The following is a 17,263-nucleotide window of genomic DNA, read 5'->3' on the forward strand; positions in this document are numbered from 1 at the left end:
GTTGTATTTAAGTGCATTTACATGACATGCAAATATATTGCACTGCACATGTGTGCAAACTTTGTTTTTTATTTAGCGTGTACTCCACACTGCGAGCCCTGCACTTGCAGGGTCAGTCATTACACATGGAGTTGAATAATGGTTACTTACTGGACAAGTAAGATTGCCCTCTGTCCCCCTTGTTATTTGCCCTTGCTATTGAACCTTTGGCATGTGCAACCAGAGCAGCAGTAATCTCTGTCCTAAACATTCTGGGTAAAGCGGAAAAACTCTTGATGACATGATCTTGCTCATGACACTTATGAGTACCTCTTTGCATGCCCTGCTTAATTTGGTAGAGGAATATGAAACATGTTGACTTCTGGCATCTTCTATGGATATGTCCTAGAGTGGCCTCTTTTTGGACAAGGGTGGTTGCCGCTGTACATATCACTGGTATTACCTTACACTTGTGAACGTCCACGTATTTGTATTTTACGTCTATTTGTGAATAACCTTTTAATGTTGGCCAGGGTCCATGGGCGTAGTTACCATAGGTGCAGGGAGTGCAGCTGCTATGGGGTCCAGAGCTGAAGAGGGGGCAACCTTCCCTGTCAAATGACATGTGTTATATACATTTTTCACTATTGGGAGTACATAATGGCCCTTACAACCTTTTGCCACGGTGCCTGCAATATTTATAGGTACAATATGCTCCTGGGCCTACTCATTGTAATGTGGTATAAAATGAACTGGAGAGCATTATAATGTTACATAATATGGATTAGGGACACTGTAATGTGGCATAATACAGTATGAAATGGTTACACTATCTGCCATAATGTGAGTTGGGAAAGCTGTGTTACATAGTTTATACTGGCAGCCCTGCAATGTGACATAATATGAACAACTGCTGCAGAAAGGTGTCTTTCTAGAAACATTGGGACAGGGGCCCCTTAAACATTTTGCTATGGGGCCCACAAAGTTCTGGCTACGCCCCTGCCAGGGTCTGTATTATTCATGGCTGGATGGCATCTGATCCACCTTCTCGCCCCTTCTGAATAGCGTTAGTTAACGTTACTGCCTCTAATGAGAGATTTATGTATCTGAAGAGAATATGTCCTTCAACGTTTGATAAGGTCTGGCTATTGTGGCAGAATGTCAGGTCTGTTGTTGTGTCTGTTCCCGGAGGGGACATTTGTGGGACAGTAGTGGTGCGATGGAGAAATGTCCAGTGTCGACCATTTTACTGTGTCAACCTTTTTCCTGTCAACCATGTCAATGTCGACCAATAGTGGTCGACCTAATCCATGTCGACCTACCATGCAGATATCCAGATATAGAGAGAGTGAGGGACTGCAGTCAGGTAATAATGTTATTTAAAGCATTTTAATTATGTCAGTATGATAAAACTTTAAACATGAAGCGTTACCATCATGTTTAACGTTATAATGCTGACATTATTAAAATGCTTTAAGCAACATTACAATCGCTTCATCATTCTTCCGCCGACATGACACTGTTGACATTTTGACTGTCGACAGCATCACTATCGACCAAGCATACCAGATTCATATAGAAGCACCACAGGATTGACATATGCATGTGATAAATACATTTATCTATCAGAACTAAAGAAATTTAGATATAGGGTGGAAAGTCAACGTTTGAGTAATCATCCACTTGGTGTTTCACTTGGTGTTGTTTCAAACAGTCCATTGACAGGCTAAGATCAATTAGGAGAAAAAGGAGGATGCCAATAATCAAAGATGCTGAAATAATGTCAGGACTCTATGGGGTAGGTCAACTAGTCAGTGATTTGTTAAAGCGCTTTGACTGATCATTTTAAAACGGCAACAGAAATAAATGATAAAGCAGACCAGTTTAGCATTCACCATTTTAAAACTATGGCAGGAGGCGGATGACTCTTTTTTTTTTAAATGTTGAAACAGACTATGGGGGTCATTCCGACCCGTTCGCACGCAGCGGTAGACGTATTGGCTATGCGCGTCGTTGCCTGGCGACAAATGTGATCGCAGCGACGATCGCAAGAAGATAGACAGGTGGGAGGCGTTCCGTGGCGGATACTCACCGTTTCCAGTCATTTTCGGGGAGTGGTAAGAAAAGCGAAGGCGTGTCCAGGCGAACGGAAGGCAGATGTCTGACATCAAAGCCGGTACCTGCATCGCTGGATCCGTCGCACAGGGTAAGTAGGTCTAGGGCTAGTCTTGTTTTGTGTGAAACTTTTTTAGCTTAGCAGGGTTGCACAAGCGTTCGCAGCCCTGCTATGCTAAAATACACTCCCCCATAGGCGGAGATTGGTTGATTTCACCAGCAGCAAAAAGTTGCTTGGTGCGATCAACTCGGAATGAGGGCCAATATATTCAAAACTATGATACAATTCATTGCATCATGGGGTTTCAAACTCTATAGTCACTTACCAAATAAAGCCGACCGGTTTAGCATTTTTCCTGTTGCTATTTTAAAACTATGGCATAAAAGTGGCATGATACGATGGATAATAAGGAATGCACATATGATCATTTGATGTGATATGCGACCCGCCCGGCCTCGCATTGCATCGTAATCATGCACAAAACATGCACGATGTGCACACGATGCATCAATTGACGCGTCGATATCATGTTCATACATGATACTGATCTGATGTATGGCTTTTCTAAGTATAGTTTGTACTGTACAGTAGGTGAAACTTTTTATTTAGTTTTTGCTTCTTCTCCATTCACTGTAGGCTACATGTGTAGGTAATAGTTGCAGTTAGATGCTTTTGATTTATACATTCTAACTGTACAGTATTGCAGTCACTTCTTTAGCATCAGAGGAATTAGCAGAACCATTGTACTGTGAGTTACTAGATTGATCACCTCACTACCTTTCTTTATATTTGTAAAGACTGTGAATTAATGGCTTCATGCTGCATTGCTCTTTCAGATCATGCATTATGTATTCACCTGTCTAACTACTCTAGGAGCCCTATCATGCAAAAACACCAGCTGACATACCTCACATAAGATACAGGACACAAGGTCTAGGTTTTGATGTCCGCAACATATAAATGTGGTTAAGGAGGGTCACACAATCTAAATAGAGGGTGAAATCTCAGTGTAACATTGTGTCTTGAGCAGATGCTCGATGACTGGCATAAATATCAAATACTCTGGTGAATCAACAGTGTTATAAATTTGGTTACCCTAAATGGCATTGTGATCGGTGCCAGGTGCTCTCATTTCATTATTGGATGACTGCCTGCAGCCTATACATGAATATTCTGAATACATAAAGATTATTTCTCATTGTACAAGAGTACACCCCTCTTCTTTTCTTACATTTCCATACCCATCGGAAAACATCTGTTAACAGAAATTAAACACTGCAGCTCAATGATCCGCTGTTCTATTTTCTTTCCTCTAAAGGCATGGAGGTGTAACTACTTTGCTGCTGGAAAAAAATCTGTTTTATAGTGAGTACATTCAACTTTAAACATAGAACCTATCCAGAGGTGGAACTTGCGAGTGGTGGGCCAGGTGCAAAAATATGCCTTGAGCTTCCCCCTCTTTGCCACACATGGAGAGGCAGTGGGTGACAGTGGGAGAGGCACGGGGAGGCAGTGGGTGACAGTGGGAGAGACACTGAACCTACAGTACTAGTTCTTTTAACAAACTTTTTATTTCAAATATTAATTAAGGTAACTACAGTAGATACTACAATAACGCTAGTTAACATCAGGCATGACTTTTCTATTAATAATTCAAGCATAGTTTTAATAACAAGTAAAATCATCATAGGTGAGTAATACACATGCAATATCTGAAGTCTTCATATTTAATGTGACCATAAAGTTTTTTGGGGTTTTAATTTCACACCGCAGTGGCAGATAGGAGCAAGGATCTTCTCTTATTAAACAGGTGGACAGTGACTGACCGCTTAAATTTACTTTGTAGAAACAGTGTGGGTTGATGAATTCATATGCCGGGTACACACTACGCGATCTATATCAGGCATTCGAGCAAACCATATTGTGTCTGATGTGCTATTTATTTATTTGCTTGTTTTTATTAACCCACCTTTTTAAGAACAAACAAACATGCCTACTTGTGTTTTTTTTTTAATTTACTGGTGTCTTTTGAAACTTGTTTATTTGAAATCGCCTGCAAACTGCCCAGATTTATCAAGCCTTGGAGAGTGATAAATAGCACAGTGATATAGTACCAACCAATCAGCTACTGTCATTTTTCAAACACAGCCTTTAACATGGCAGTTTGGAGCTGATTGGCTGGTACTTTATCACCGTGCTATTTATCACTCTCCAAGGCTTGATAAATGGGGGCCTTACATAGGTAAACGCAGGGGGATTTCTGTCTGCTCGGAAACCCCTCTTCTCTTGGCAAGTGGCTTAAATTATGACAATAGCAATGATATATAATACAATTACTAGAGCTGCTGTCACATCATGCAGTTTAAGGGACAGAGCAGAGCTGCTGCGCATGCCCAGTATAGCAGCTTCTTCTACCAAGTTTGCTGTGTATGGATCTTAGGGGGTCATTCCGAGTTGATCGTAGCTGTGCTACGTTTAGCACAGCTACGATCGTAAACTCAGACATGTGGGGGGACGCCCAGCACAGGGCTAGTCCGCCCCGCATCTCAGTGCCAGCCCCCCCGCACAAATACAAAAGCATCGCACAGCGGCGATGCCTTTGTATTTGAGGAGTAACTCCCGGCCAGCACAGCTCCTGCGGCTGGCCGGGAGTTACTCGTCGCTCCCACTGGCCGCATCGGTCCGCCCCCCCAACGGTCCGGCCACGCCTGCGTTGGCCGGACCGCTCCCCCTAAACGGACCGCTCCCCCTGTCTCAGAGGCGATCGCTGGGCACCGACGACTGCCATGGGCCGGCGCACTGCAGCACCGGTGCATGCGCAGTTTCGACCTGAACGCTGTGCTGCAACAAACTGCAGCAAGCAATCGGGTCGGAATGACCCCCTTAGTCCTCAATTAGTGCACTGGACCAGAGAGCAGCTACCACATAGAAGAGACAGGAGCCTTATAATGATATAGGAGAATGTATGCTTAGAAAGTGCAGTACTTGTTCTATTATGTTTGTGTATTTATTATGGCTTGTTTAACCTTTACCTGACCACTTATTTATATTAATATAATGTTTGATACAGCCTATACAATAGACCATCTATAATGTTAAATATTAATACTGTATTCCACACAGTGTCCAGTGTATAAAAAGATCAATGAGAACCTTTTATGTCTAGGGTCTGTACAAGGTTCTTCTACGGCTCCCCCCGCCCCCCCCCCCCCCCCCCCCCCCCCCCCCCCCCCCCCCCCCCCCCCAGTCTCCCGCAATTGCTTCAATGTTCTGCCGAGTGGGAGATAATGAACTTCATTTGGAATCCCTCTCTAGAAATCCTGCATTTGCCACTGCCTGAAGCCCCTAACAAAGGGCATGATTCTGCACAGATAGTGTGTCTCTCCAATATTAATGTACCCTAATGGATTCACCGACCCTTGCACTCTGTTACAATTACAGTATCACCGTGCTAGATACCTACTTAAAAATAACACTTACTGTTAAATTGTATCTGTACAAGTGTGTTTTGCCCATCTTTTAATATACATAAATTCATGTGTGCCACATAAAGCACTGATCAATAAACATCACAAGTCACAACAGCTGCCATTATTGATGTCCAGCTTTCTTGTGTTTAACATTGAAAAATACAGAAATGAGTATTCCCTTTGGAATGGGTTATAAAAATCTTCCCATCTACTTTACACTTGTACAGTAAAGTATTATGTGAAGCAATTTCATCCAAATGTCCCGCTGGGGTTTTATTACATACAAAACATTGTACTTTAATACTCTTTTAATGTAGATGTCAGATCATTTTATAATTGGGTATTTGGTTTTAATTGTATGCAATCCTGTCTTCTTCACAAAATTATGTCTGAGAGTCAAACCAAAATGAGTTGTCATTCTGCATTTAATAAGTGAAGGGAACAGTGAGAGGAAAGTCATTTTAAGTTACAGTATGCCACTTGAAAAGCATTTAGCATTGCCTCACCATTGCAATTATCTGTTAAATGTATTTTTTTTTTTTTTTTTTTCATCAGGCTTGTCAAGCTGGCCTTACTAGAATTGTTATTAGGAGAAGTTTATAAAAGCAACTACTAAACTGTCAACAACTCATTTAACTAACAATAGAGGCATTAACCTTTTATGACCCATTGTCCATTTAAAAGGACATTTATTAATACAAATATTGCATAGACTGTATTGTGACTGTTGCCATTCAAATCCCAATGTCCATTTAAATTAGAGATGAGCAGGTTCAGATTTAACGCCATAACTATCGCCAGTTCAGTTTTATCAGGATTTTTCCTATTGGCTATCCAAAACACGTGACATGTGTGAGCCAATAAGATGCCATTTTGAGACCTGAGTAAAACCGAGTAAAACCGAACACGCTCATCTCTAATTTAAATGTGCAAAATATTGTGAAAATTTTCCTGCAGATGGTCGCAGCGGTCACAGCGAGTTTCAAAGATGGCTTCACTCAGATAGATCGCCAAGAGTTGAGTATCCCACTTTACAATTAAAATGAACAGTGGGGGATTTTACCATCTCACAGACCACCCCCACCCTGTGTAAAATCTGCCACCCAGCTCAGTATCATTGAAGCCAGATGCAGTCCATGACTGCACTGGCCTCAGTGTGACTGGCAGTAACTTCCTATTTGTCCTACCTGTCAGTCACAGACACACACACACACAAGACAGTATTATTAGGAGGTGTTGTCTCCCTCCAGGACTGCAAGGCCAGACTGCGATAGCCAGAGAGCTGGCTTCCTGTAGTAAGTTACTCCCTGCCTTTCACACAGCTTCTATGGGCTGCAGTCGGTGCAGTCCATGAAAGTCAAGGGTTTGTGTATGCGCAGTTGCACCACAGTGTCTGCACCAGTCTCAGCACCTGCCGGATCCATTGTGCAGGTGCCAGGACCCAGGGCTGGCTGTCCACTCTCCTCTTTGGGGCATGGTGGTAGTTGCAGCCCCCCAACTAAATGTAAGTAGCAGCCTCCACTAAAAACTATGTACTTTGTCAAACGAATTTCGGCAAAATCATTATGCGAACAGTAATTGGAGTTGATAGAGTATCAAAATATTGAATTTGAATGAAACACATTGTTTTGGTGTATGAGCTACAATGGTGGAAAATCGTTGTCCATTAATTTGGACATTGGGTGAAAATGACTAAACCCTATTTTTGAGGGGTTACTTAGGCCCTCATTTGTCTACTTTACCAGTGGCATCACTGAGATAAACCACACACATGTAATGGGTTATAAAGGGTTAAATCGAAATATATTAATTCTGAGGTGTGTTGTGGGTCTCAAAATGAACTCCCAGACAATGTACGGTATGCGGTCAGCATACCAATAGTCGGGATCCCGGCTGTCACAATACTGCCGCTGGGATCCCAACAGGGCCACCATTCCGCCGCCGGTATACCGGTCCACGACACCCATAGAGGGAGAATAGAACCTAAGGAGAGCGTAGCTCACCACTGCTCGGGATGCCGATGTCGGGATCCTGCCATTTGGCATCCCGGGCGACGGGATCTCATATCGATCTCCAATGTACAGTACCAAGCTGAAAAAAATAGAGTTAGGGACTTAAGTAGACACAGCTGTTACTATTGACTGCTAAATTCTGTGGTAGTACGCATTGAAAATGAAGATGCACTTGGGACACAGCCACAACACATAGATATTAATACTGGGATTTGTTTCCAGCGCTACTATAGTTATTCCTGTTCCTCCAGCCTTGCCCCTGGGTCTTTAAAGAAGAAAATGGACAAATTAAGAACTTCAAATATAGTCTGTCGGCAATTTAGAAAATTGTGATGAACTGAAAGATGAGACCTGACAAATGGCCTACAGGACCAGAGGGTTTGCGGCTACTGCGGCATAATATTTTTTATACTGTAATAAGCCTGCCATGTAACACATTTTTATGCACAATTTTAAATATTATAAAATGTCTATCATAGACTGTTCTTCATTCATGCGCATACACCAACATCCATAAAAGAAATAACTGACACTGACACCAGAATAATGTTTGCCAATAGAATTGTCAGCTTTTATTAAACAAATGGTATGGTGGCAAGGAGGGACGGCCTATTTAAATAAAGTCCCTATTTATTCTAACCTTTTAAACCTTTTAACTGTGGCTGACCAAAACACAAGAGGAGGCAAGGGGCCAACTTCAGCCCGGCCTCCATCGCATAGCAATGGGGCTTTAAGGGCCCAATTTCAGCCCAGCCCCCATCACATCACAAGGGGAGGCTTTAAAGGGCCCAATTTCAGCCCAGCCCCCCACACATCACAAGGGGCCATAATGGGCCATCTGCCAGCCTTTGTGTTACTTGCTCTTTATCGGGCATACCGTGGCCAACTCTCCACTCAAGGTATTTCCCAACTCCCAACCAAAAGGTGCTCAGGTGTGTACCAACTCCACCGGAGTCCGAAGCCCACCTGGTCCGATGGAACTCCGGCCCCGTAATGTATCAAACTCCACCACCTTCACATCTCCTGAGCACCTATAAAACTCTTAAAATTACAGCCACAATTTCAGGCCGCCCCAACCCGCCAAGCCGACACCAATAATAAACTCATCTAGGGTGGGTGGGTGGGTCACATTTCTCTGAGGAAAAGAGGGAGAACCTATTCAGTCCTCTCCTTATAAGGGCTAAGCCCCTCCCATCACCAGATTCCTCAGTCAACTCATAGGCCCACTGTTACCATGTATACCTCCACTTATCACAGCTGCTTCATTCAGCCTGCTATTCAGAATTTTATGTCACTACAGCCATATAAAATGTCCTCCGTTCTCTTAAAATGTCTATCATAGACTGTTCTTCATTCATGCGCATACACCAACATCCATAAAAGAAATAACTGACACTGACACCAGAATAATGTTTGCCAATAGAATTGTCAGCTTTTATTAAACAAATGGTATGGTGGCAAGGAGGGACGGCCTATTTAAATAAAGTCCCTATTTATTCTAACCTTTTAAACCTTTTAACTGTGGCTGACCAAAACACAAGAGGAGGCAAGGGCCCAACTTCAGCCCGGCCTCCATCGCATAACAAAAGGGCTTTAAGGGCCCAATTTCAGCCCAGCCCCCATCACATCACAAGGGGAGGCTTTAAAGGGTCCAATTTCAGCCCAGCCCCCATCACATCACAAGGGGAGGCTTTAAAGGGCCCAATTTCAGCCCAGCCCCCCATACATCACAAGGGGCCATAATGGGCCATTTGCCAGCCCTTGTGTTACTTGCTCTTTATCGGGAATACCGTGGCCAACTCTCCACTCAAGGTATTCCCCAACTCCCAACCAAAAGGTGCTCAGGTGTGTACCAACTCCACCGGAGTCCGAAGCCCACCGGGTCCGATGGAACTCCGGCCCCGTAATGTATCAAACTCCACCACCTTCACATCTCCTGAGCACCTATAACACTCTTAACATTACAGCCACAATTTCAGGCCGTCCCAACCCGCCACAGTTTCAACGAAACCCCCGCCACCATACCTCTACCTTAAAACTATTCTTACTACTCCTAAACTCCTCCTACCTATCAACAGAATTCCTGACTAAAAACAGCGAACAACAGATCCTCCATAAAAATTTCCATACCCCTCAAATTCAGATGGACACCATCGGCCATGTAAAGATGAGGGGCAGAAACTAAAATTGAGGGATGTGGGACCACAAACCCCCAATTTTCACTAACAGCCCTGCCCACCACAGAATTGATCCGGCGCCGGACCAACCCTATGGCAGCCGGTCTGTCCGCATCTCTCCAAACCAAACGAGGGATAATGTCCGACCATCCCACACTCAGAAAACACAACCTGTTCTGCAAACTAACTAAGTCCCTAACTATAGTTTTGCGAAGATCGAGACCAGTCCTTCTGGTCAAATAATTTCCAGCAGCATGGAACACCACCCTCAGCGGGTATCCCAACCTCTCCGACTGTTGCCAAAATAGGGGCATGACTTGCTCCCAGCGAAGTCCCCTCACACCGATCCATCTGACAAGATTAGCTTCAGGGGACTGAAGGCACTACAGACCAGATCTTTCACCATAGTAAACGTATGAGTGCCCAATAATCCATATCGGACATTCGTCCAAGTGCAAATCTGAAAATACAAAAACCATTCACAGAAACTATCATACAAAAAACCCCTAACACAAAATTCTTGAAACAACATTACCCAAAAACATCCCATTATAAACTTACTAAAATGGTTGTTTTTTTTTGTTTGTTTTTAAATAGTTTAATTTGGCCTCTAAGGTGAGAATTTTTGAAGCGGGGATGAAAGGGGGATGGGTATGAGGGATCAGACTTGACGAGAGGTGAAAAACACACCTGCCAAGCGGGTATGAACCCCAAGGCTTAAGGCACTTGACAGGATAAAAAATTCCTCAAGACCCCCAAATATGGCGAGTGGCTGAAACCTCAAGTCTGATTTGTTAATCCAACAGGTCAAAACCTGATATATTTCCGAAATACATCAGACTTCCACCTCCCCAGAGCTCTAATTTGCCCGCTCGAACAGCCTTCAGCGGCTGCTGTTGTCGCCTCACCTATCCGAAATGAATGGGTACCGTATCTCGATACCGGCAAACCCATCGTGCAAATACAACGTTCCAGCACCCATCTAAATTGAAATTGAGTCACCGGCATACCATCCAAATGCTGCAACCATGGACCTGGCATATCAGTCCTTGTTCTCAAATAAACCCTTGCCAAGGACATAGGACATATCTCTTTGTCGTCCACACATCTCGAAACAACCCAACAACCTTTGCCTAGTTGGTCCGTTTTGGAACGTTGTACTTTGCACCATAAGCCTCCATCTTCCAGTGACACATGCTCACGAAGCATAGGTGACATTGCTGTTTTCGAAGCTGACACCAGTTCACTGACTCTAAAGGCCCCGAAAAAGGCCATGACGAAACACAATTTAAATAAGAGTGCTTCGTAATCAGATGCACAGACATCATGCAACACGACCGCCATGCGCCGCAATATTGAAATGGTTATTGGCCTTCGTGCATCTTGTAAAGGGGGCATCACTCGAGCCCACCCTTTAAGAATCCGTGCTAGAAAGAAAGATTTAGTAAAATCATGCCGGCCTTCAAGTCTCAAGAAATAAGAAAGAGCAGACAGTAAACGTGTTACAAACCCTCTTGACCTGCCTGCTCTAAAACATTCCCAAACATACTGTAATTCAATAACATTGCATAATCAGTCTTACCTTGGTCCTGATGTAAACGGACATATCTTTCCCACTCTCCCATAGCATTTCTGTACCCTCGAAGGGTAGAAGGTGCCCAGGATCGTAGAGCTAAGCCCTCCAATCCGGGCATATCACCTGCCAGGCATAAGACAGGCAAGGGTCACCAGATACATTCGTATCCGGAGCTAGCACCCTAAACCTGTGCCACTGGAAATGCGAAAGCGCATCTGCCACACCATTTTTAATGCCCGGAACATGCCTGGCGCGAAAACTTATATTCGATTGAAGGCAACACAAAACCATCTGACCCAACAATCTCTCCGCACGGGAAGGCCAGCAGCTTTCTGACTGTTAAACTCATGAACCACACCCAAATTGTCACACCAAAAAACTACTAACAGATTGGCCAAAACCTAGTGCCATAACTCCAGAGCTACCATGATGGGGAATGATTCGAATAATAACATATTACTAGTAAGTCCCTGTTCAAACTAGGTTTTTGGCCATGGGGAATACGCACCACCTACCCTCAAGGTCTGCTCCAAAAACCCGTAGAACCTGCCGCATCAGTGAATAATTGCAACTCTACATTGGATCTGGGTATAGCCTGCTAAATGCGAACACCATTGAAAGTCGCCAAAAATGTCATCTCAAATGTGCAGATCCCCACGAAATTCTTTAGATAATCTCATAAAATTGACTGGTTTTTTTTTTATTATTTATTTATTTATTTATTTATTTATTTTTTATTAACACCTGCTGTGGCTCTCTACAACTTCCTGCTGAAGACCTTACCCATAGGTATAACCCGGCAAGCAAAATTGAGAGACCCCAATAGTGATTGAGCTTGTATCAACATCAACTTGCCATTTGCCAATGCCACGATTATATCTACTTTTCATTTATCTATTTTTTCCCCGGGTATACGACAAAAACCCTCAATAGTATCAATTTTGATTCTCAAAAAAGTAAACACCGATATAGGACCTGCCATCTTCTCCTCAGCTACAGGGATCTCTATTTGGATAATAACCCAACCAATGCAATAATTTGTACAATTTCACTGGAGATGGGGCCCTACTTAGCGCCAGCAGCTGCCGGGACTCGTTGCTGCTGTTTGTGCAAACCCCCTCAATCACAAGCAGTCTGTTGGCCGTTTTGATGGGGTGGGATCCCTCACAGCGAATACAAACATGCCGAAAATGACACCTGAACCCCAGGGTACATTGACCATAATTAAAGGCATAGCATCTGCCTAATATATTCTTACCCGCTAACCATCTGTTACTGATATTACCTAGTTTCTCAGCCAAACCCTCTGAACCATTTTTTAGAGGTTGAGTAACATCTACAAAAATCTCTACATCTTTTTAACAAAATCTATGATTTCCTTGCCATTTTGTTTTCTGCGAAACTCCTCATCATAGGACCTCCATGCTGTTCCGCTCCCAGCTCTGGTCAGTTCGTGAAGCGAATACATATATTTCATTATATTCATGTGCTCCTGAGGTCTGGACTCCAAATAACAATCCACAAAGATAAGCATGCCCTTCTGCCAATTTGAGTAAGACTTATAAGCCTCCTTACCTATACCCAGGGGCGGATTGGCAACAAAAAGCGTCCCTGGAGAAATTTGTACTAGTGGCTTTGCATGGGCAGCACCAGGGGTGTAAGGTCTAGCCATGGGCCATGGCAGCAGCACCCTCCCCCCAAGACTTTCCAGATAGTGGGCATGTCCAGCATCAAGGGGGGGGGGGGTTAAAAGAAATAAAGTAAAATATTATGACACATTATATGATACACCTTCAGAATTTAGGAAACTATATCATTCTGTAGAAAGATATATTTTCTTGCTTATTACACCAACCGTATCCCAATCACTATTCACTCAATCTTATCTGTCAGCCAAGCAGGCAGACAGAGATACACTAGATCATCTGCAATCACAGGCTAAGTGGCAAAGTAGTTTTCATATATGCAAATTATTTTGCATCTTATTCATTATGTCTGTAAAAGGAGACCACATGTCCCACAGGTGCGTCGGCCCACCGGGGATCTTCCCTGTAGACCCTGTGGCCAATCCGCCTCTGCCTATACCCAATTTCTTTCTAGCCGCCACTAATGCTTTTCTCGCTTTACTAGTTAAAGCAAACATATTCACAAATTTGCCGTGTAGAATATGCTCCCTAATTCTGGGCTGTACCCTTCTCAAAACCGCAGTATTTGTACATTGCAAAGAATCCTCGGGACCCTCCTCCGAGGACATGCTAGAGCTGCTGTGTCTGCGCCTTCTTTTATGTCTTTTCTTGCAACCACTGCAGCTGCTGTCAGCTGAAGATGAGGACTCAGAGGAAGGAGTGGATGAACCCCTGTAACTTCTGTGCCTATGCTTACATTTTTGCGAAGCTTTTTCTTGCATAATTTCTCCTTAACTGTGCCCATATTGCCTGAGCTGACCACTGCATCTTTTTTACGCACTACAGGGTGCACATCCGCCTCATTGTAAATACCTCCCTCATCCAGGGCAGACTCCACCACAGCCGCCGACTCCCCAGAATCCTCCTGTACTTCAAGGGCTACCAAGGACTCTGCTGGAGAAATACAAAGAGAAACATCCACCAGACACTCATTAGGATTCATATTGCCCCTATTCCTTCCACCCGTTCTGGCCCGTGAAACAGCGGCCACTAAATCACTTACGCCATCCCTGTTCAAAATGGAGGAATTCTGCTCACCCAAAAATTTCCCTTCAGTATGATTAGCAGTAGCACCGGGATCAGTGCTGATATGACTGAAGTGCATATTGACGCTACCTCAGACGAGTTCCAACCAGCGCCATTACTGTGCCCCTCATACTATGTACCTCAGGCACCCCTTTTTTACCCCTAATATTCACATTGACGAGCCTTCCTTGCTGCCTTTCAGCATTTCTCATGCCCGAGCTGCTTGCGCGCTATCCCGCTACGTTCGTGTCTGCCCCGGTATCCCTTGATCTAACCGGACCCCTGTTAATTCCTCCGTTAGGTTCTCCCACTCCTTGCATCACCCTTTTTCCCTTGTTTCGCTTTCATTTTGCTCACCTCTAGAAAGAACAGTGCGACGACGACCACCTCTGTCAGCCACGGTCCCACGCGGGCCCGCAGGGCGAACGTGACGTACCTCCGGCACATGCACTCCTGAGGTAACTACCCGAGATGTTACCGCTCTCCTCAACACCCTGCTCCGCGACTCCACCATAGCACCAACGCTTCGAGACATTGCACTATCGGTAATTAGTTCTGTAGAATCAATTCCCACAGCACGAGTTAAAACAACAGCTCGTGACACAGACAAGCTGCTGAGCCGTCCTCTGCGTGACGCAGCTTTGCCCGCCAAAAGCCTCTCAGGCAGTCGACCCCGACCCCTGGCGGCGGCATTACCCACATTACTCCTAGCTTGACCTAGTCCTTATACTGACAAATGGTGTCCCCTACCTGACACTAACACAGCAGCGTCCCTGTCACCGCTTTCAATCAAACGGATAGGGGGACGCACAGCACGACTGGGCCTCGGCATGTTAGAAAGTAGAAAAGATAGATAAAGAAAGAGTCAAAGAACAAAAAGGGGGTGAAAAGATTAAAGATTAGTAAAGATTGAAAAGAAATAAGAAGAAAAATACCACAAAATCACAAATAATACACAGTTCAGTACAAAACAAACACAGAGCACTTCCCTGTTCAAATTTCTCTGAGGAAAAGAGGGAGAACCTATTCAGTCCTCTCCTTATAAGGGCTAAGCCCCTCCCATCACCAGATTCCTCAGTCAGCTCATAGGCCCACTGTTGCCATGGATACCTCCACTTATCACAGCTGCTTCATTCAGCCTGCTATTCAGAATTTTATGTCACTACAGCAGTGGTTCCCAAACTGTGTGCCGTGGCTCCCTGGGGTGCCTCGGGACACTTGCAGGGGTGCCTCGGGTTGGTGGTCCAGAACCAATTCAAAGTCTGCATGGTCAATGTAAAAAGCAAAGCCAGTGTTAATGGCTGCCAATCATAAAATATATTGACAATCAGAAGCAAATCTGGTCCCTCACCACATAAGTTACCCTAAGGATGACATATAAAGACAATTTACTTAATGTAATATTTCTTTCTAAATTTTTCAATAAGAAACTATTAACTTAGGGGTGCCGTGAAAAAAATTCTGATACTCTAGGGTGCCGTGATTCAAAAAAGTTTGGGAACCACTGCACTACAGCCATATAAAATGTCCTCCGTTCTCTAAGTCTAATACTCTAATTCTGGAAAGGTATATTACATAGTGGAAATAAATCTTTACTGCTTTATTTAAAACATAGTGTTGTAAAACATATAACATCCCTTAATGACCATACACAATTGTGCTGAAATGTGTGTGACACTTTCAGTTTGGTACACATTGTCACCTGCAACCTTATGTAGCTGATGACATGGCAGGAGACAAGTGCCTTCTATAAATGCACCAACTAAATAAGAAATAATTTCAGTATGTCTTTATGCATCAATTATAATAATTATTTCAGTCTTACCACATCATTCGCCAAAGGGAGGTTATGACCACAGTCGCTTTATACATTAGTAGTTAGACATTTATTACATTTATGTTTAAGCTCAGTATTATTTTCATTCTGTAAGGGTAAAAAGGTGAATTTGAAATAGTCTTTTTTGATTGAATTTTTTATATTTTGGAGTGAACGGTTGGAAGTGTGAAGAAGGGTAATTGGAGAGAGGAGGATGTAAGATGTCTGTCTACATATTTTCCATTTAGGCTATTCTTAATTTTGATAAAAGGTTGAAGGGGTTGAATATAGTAGTCATTATTTTACCAGCTTTTTGGGGCTTTTTTTTTTTTTTTACCAAAAATTTAGCATGCCGAAAATTCAGTCATTAGTTTTATACAAAAATGAAATGTTGTCCTGTATGATGTTTAATACTACCAATATGTATGTATCATACCCATAACATTGTCAGTGGGTTAGTTGAGGAGTATAACAAAGACTACAGGCTGAGTATTACTTGGAAAGTTATACTGGAGGAGCAGCAGGTGTCTTTGTATCTTAAATTGTCAAGTTAAGACTCATTGGGGTTTATTTATGAAGCTTCGGATTGTAAAACCCAGAACTTCTGATCATGTTTATGTCCGATATTTAAAAGGGCAATTATTTACCTAACTGTGTCTTGCTAGTAAAAGCATTGCTCTTTTAAATGTTAGACATAAACACATTCAGAAGTACAGGGATTCACAACCCGACGTGCCGTGAATAAAACTCACTGTATTTGTTAGTATACTTCTAGAATCTTCCTGTTAATCCTCCATTTTTGTGAAGTTTACATGTACAGGTGACAGTCAATTTAATCCCATAATCTTTCCCTGCGTATTAATGCTTGAAAGAAGCCTATTCTGCAAGAGAACCCTACATGCAGTGTACAATGGGGGTAATTCACACCTGAACGTAAACGGCTACCCGACCATGTTTTGGGTCGCAGCGGCTGCGTGTGATGTCACGCAGCCAACCACGGTCCGCCCCAGCAACGGTCCGGACATACCTGCATTGTCTGGACCGTGTAATTTAAACAGTGCGCCAATGCCCACAAAACACGGCAATGACCCCCCGTTCCCGCCCCCCTCCAGGTCTTAAACTGCGTTCTGCAGAAATCGCAGTTTGGGACATTGCACATGCGCATACTGGCATACGCGCATGTACAAATATGCAAAAAATGCTTCATAGCGATTTTTGCACACTTGCGACAGGGTCTGAATTAGGCCCAATGTTTGAGATCTGTCATCTGTTGCAGTGCTGGAATTTGACAGAATGTATTCTACATTCATGTTCTATAAAAAAAATTCATTTTTGCCTCATTATTTATTTAGTATCTGAAAGAGATATGTAACGTACATGGTTAATATATAATCTGTTGATTTTTT

At 43.4% G+C, this 17,263-nt stretch overlaps 1 protein-coding gene across 2 annotated transcripts in view; it reads left to right on the forward strand.

Annotated features, from left to right (window-relative positions):
* The window catches only part of IL1RAPL2 (interleukin 1 receptor accessory protein like 2), a 1,679,520-nt gene that overhangs the window by 161,979 nt on the left and 1,500,278 nt on the right, over nucleotides 1-17,263 (forward strand). The window lies entirely within an intron of this gene.

Source organism: Pseudophryne corroboree, chromosome 8 (assembly GCF_028390025.1).
Source record: "Pseudophryne corroboree isolate aPseCor3 chromosome 8, aPseCor3.hap2, whole genome shotgun sequence".
Taxonomy (NCBI): domain Eukaryota; kingdom Metazoa; phylum Chordata; class Amphibia; order Anura; family Myobatrachidae; genus Pseudophryne; species Pseudophryne corroboree.